Source organism: Seriola lalandi, unplaced genomic scaffold (genome assembly GCF_002814215.2).
Source record: "Seriola lalandi dorsalis isolate HSWRI2012SDOR001 ecotype SW California unplaced genomic scaffold, Sedor1 jcf7180002054596, whole genome shotgun sequence".
Taxonomy (NCBI): Eukaryota; Metazoa; Chordata; class Actinopteri; order Carangiformes; family Carangidae; genus Seriola; species Seriola lalandi.
Window position 1 is genome coordinate 118,050 of NW_019525149.1, and position 4,600 is coordinate 122,649.

The following is a 4,600-nucleotide window of genomic DNA, read 5'->3' on the forward strand; positions in this document are numbered from 1 at the left end:
TGTGACAGACCGTCAACGCTCAAGTCGGATTTCACCAGGCCTCCCCAATCGATACCAGAAAACGGAAAGCGTTTGTAGTTGTTATTACCATACGCATTTTCCATTCATTCACATAGACAAATTAAACACGAAACAACGTTTTAAAGTGTGAAATGTGGCTGTTTTTTACTCACTTTACGCAAAAATCACGAGTTTACAGGTAATATGAATCGGTGTAGGATCGGCAATCGATGTGTATGCCCTGTTAAATCAGAAGCTGTGGATAGCAGAGAGGCAGGCTAAAAGGGGCTTTAAATTATTTATTTACAAATACCAAGCCTACCCATTGCAGCTGTTTCCTCTGGAGCCGAAAGTTCGCTTTAAAAATAATTATTGGTTGTGTTTGCAAACGTTATATCGGCTACGATCTCACAGTTGCTAGAAAAACAAGATGCAGATAGAGAAAGAAAATAGTGGCAAACATAGAATAAAATTGGTTTATTTATGCCTAACCTGAAATAAATTCGCCTAATGCAATTTATACCATCAACAGGAAAGGAAGTGAGGAGTGTCTTTGTGAGAGATATTTCTCACTGGCAGAACAGGTTTGTGCATGTGTCTACATCCCAACGCAAACCAGCTTAGCTCCTCATGTTCTTACAATTGTAGAATATGTTGGAAAATGGCAAGTTCTTATATTTTCCCCCCATTAGTGAAGCTAAAGAGAGCGTAACACTTTTTTGTGGAAACATTTAAGGGCCGTTGTATCAAAGGTCAAGGAAATGACCTGTATATGAAAATGTCTGAAACTGGTGTAAATAATGTGTAATGTTGATATTCCATGCAAGTGGGTGTGAGATTTTGTGATGGATGGCATGTTAGGGGAAACATGTGTGATCTATGTCTATCTGTCTATGTCTGTCTTTCTTGTCTGTCTCTCTCACACATACCCGTACAAACACACACACACACACACAAAAACACCACACACACATACTGCTAAACCTATCACAGTCCATCTCACCTCCTATATCCCAGTCCCTTGGTCTTGTTCATTCATTTCACACACACTCAACCCCAACGCATCAACACCACTCCTAATACACACACACACCCAACACACACTCACATATTCTCTGCTCATTACACTCCCTTTCCCTACTTTGATGATATGCAAATATCCCTCCCACCCTCCTTCCCTCACTCCTCCTCTCCTCTCTCCCGCAAGCAGCAAGCCTCCACATACACACACACACACATACACACACACACATCACACACACTCACACACAGGCTAATGCGCTGTGGCAGCGTCCACAGACAGGCGGGGAGGATCAATTTTTCACCCAGTGTGCTACCGATATTCATAAGATAAGGCCACAGAAGAGAGAGGAGAGAGAAAGGTGGGGGAAGGAAGGGGAGCGGTAGAGATGGGGATAAGGAAAATGGAGTGTGGGTGTAGGGAAGGAAGTTAGAGGAAAGGGTGTCCAGGAAAAGGGGTGAGTGAGAAGCAGAGTGAGAGGAGAGGGGAAGAAGAGGAGTGGGGATAGAGAGCACGGGTGAGAAAGTGGAGAGGGTGGGGAAGTCTCGTGGGTGTGTGGGAGGGTGGAGGCAGGATGAGTAAGTGGGTTAGGGGTGGTAGGAAAGGGGGATGGGGTGTAGAGAGGGCTCTGGGGGATGGGGTTGGGAATGGATGGGGTGGTAAGGGAAAAAGAGGGATGGTGTGTGTGTGTATGTGTGTGTGTGGGGGGGGGTTATTTTGCTGACATGCTCTCTTATTGGCTTGTTCAAACGCTGGGGGAGGGGCAGCCACAAACCATACTCTCACCAGCTGTAGGGAAGAGCACAGAAACAAAGAGAGAGAGAGGGAGAGGGGAGGGAGGGGGGCAGATATGTGTTTTAATGTTGATATTCTGGTCTAATTAGATTCCTGTCTAAGTGGCGGAATGAATGGTGCTGATCAGATAGAAATGGGCGTAGTAGAAGAGGGAGCGGGCTTTGCTTGAGTTGGAGAATTCTGTTTTTAGTGCACACAAGAGGTTCTTGATCTATAATTCAATTTCACTTGAGAGACAGAGAGGAGCAAATTGCCAACACTATCTCTTTTGGATACATTCAAACTCACATTGTGTTGAGAAAGACTGAGTGTCTTCTGAGGAGCAGCTGAATTTTAGATGACACGTCATTGCTTTAATACCTTCTGCGTTACCTAATGGTTATGCAATATGTTTTTGAAGGTTATATTTGACAATAAAGACATTTCAAAAGATCAGAGTGGTTGAAATTTGTTCATCGAGACACAAAGTTCACTGCAAAAAAAGTCAGACATATGGTAGGCCATATGTCTGTTGAATCCATACATAAAAATGTAGAAATGCTTGTCTTTAAGCACGTCCATAAAATTAAAGAAGATTAAATATAGAGCATGGACAGCATAGAAAAAGAAATACCATTCCAGCACACACAAGAAGGCAGATTGAGAGCCATGTGTTTGTGGAGCCCAGCTGAACCCCGCCTGCTAAACCAGTCCGCTGGCTGTGACAGACGACAAGCAGGGAAATAGAGAGGGTTGTGTGTGTGTGTGTGTGTGTGTGTGTGTGTGTGTGTGTGTGTGTATGTATGTGTGTGTGTGTGAGTATGTGTGAGTGTGTGTGTTTGTTAGAAGAGAACAGGACAAAAAAATAGACACAAAGAGGCAGATTGACCAATTCAGACAGACACAAAAATTAGAACGGAAAGGAAAGAGACAAGTAAGAGAGACATAGCGACACAGAGAAACATACAAAGAGAAAGAGAGAGGGACGCATACTGTATTCATACATGGAGAATGAGAGAGAGAAAGCACAGAGTAGAGGAAGCCAAGCTTTCTGTGGCTTAGCCAGACTGGAGCGGTGGGACTTGGCTGGCTGTGGACCCTTGGCTTCACTATTAAAGCAAGGGAGAAAAAAAAATCACAGTCAAAAAATGAAAAGGGCAAAGAGCTATGCCAAGAATGCACAGGCAAGAAGCAACACATTAGGTTCTTTCCTTCTGCCTGCCTCTCTGTTTCCCTAAGCAGATCTAAACAATAGGTGGGACCAGCCTTGAGAACTGAGCACTATTCACTCAGAACCCTGCTGAGTGACTGAGGTCGACTCTGGAAGTTTGAAACCCTGTATAATCATCATCCCCTTAATATACAGTTTTCCTTTTTTGTTTGCCCTCAAGTAGCTTTAAGGCTGTTAAAATCATCTTATTCCACACAGTCTAACTGCAGGTACTAGCTTGTTCCAAGTCTTCATTGAAGCTATATGATGTTAACACTGGGTGAAATATTTTAAACCCAAGAAAGACACATTTTCATGGTTGCATAGCAAAATCAAATTGAAATATTGCAGATGTTGGGTTTGAACCATGTTTGGCTTCACAGAGTGAGTTTGTAACGTCTGGCCCACCAGAAGGCCACAGCGCATTACCAGTGTTACTAAAAATGTAAAAAATGTTTAGATCATTGATCACACTATGGAAATGTCCTCTACACTAAGAGTCTACAGCCATGCCAGCAGCTTTGCAAGGCTGTACGTAGGCACAGCATCACTTTAACCTAAATGCGTCAGCTTGCTTACATACTCACAGCAACAATGCTAAAATGCTGAGGTTTAGCAGGTACAGTGTTGACCATGTTCATCATCTCTGTTTAGTGTGTTAGCATGCTAACATTTGCTGATTAGCAGTAAACAGAGAGCACAGCTGAGGCGGATGGAAATGTCATTAGCTTTGCAGGCATTTTACTCATTAGAAACTTGACCCGATGATGGAGCTAGGGGAAAATTCAGGAAATCTCCAAAGTCATTTCATTGTAATTCACCCTGAGGGGGTCATGAATGTCTGTGTCAAAATTTGTGCCAATCTAAAGGGTAGGTGTTGAGATATTTTACTGAATGAGTCAAAACTGTGACCTGCAGATGGCACCAGATTTACTTCATGGTATCCAATAGCTGTAAAGGCATTTCAAATAAAAGCTTTGGTGACACTAGAGGAAAAGTCAGAAGATCACCTAATTCAGTGCGGGTTATCCTCTGGGGACTATGAATGTCTGTACTGAATTGCATGGCAATCCATCTGATAGCTGTTGAGAATTTACAGTCTGGACCAAAAGGGTGGATCAACAGATTTGCCACGAGTGTCCTTGCAAATCTTAGCTTGGCCTGTGCTGTGTTTACTCTCTTTTGTTAAGCAGCTCTTGAAGCTGATGGCATCACAACAACGAATGCACCATGCTAGGACTTCAGTTCTTGGTGTTTATAGCATGTTGGCATGTTAGTACCTGTTGCTTGTGTGTGTGTGTGCGTGTGTGCGTGCCTGTGTGTGTGTGTGTTTTTTATGTGTGTGTGTGTTATTTCAAGAACTATGTTAGCCATTTGGAAAACTGGCATTGAATATCAGTCCTATAGAGAATTAAAAGCCAGAGCGTCATCAACACCTGTTTATTTTATGCTACTGACACACACACACACACACACAGACACACACACAGACACACACACACACACACACACACACACACACACACACTCACAGTACATCCCTCCATTTGCTTCAGCAAACACCATAGAAAACAACAGAATATCCCATAATGAAA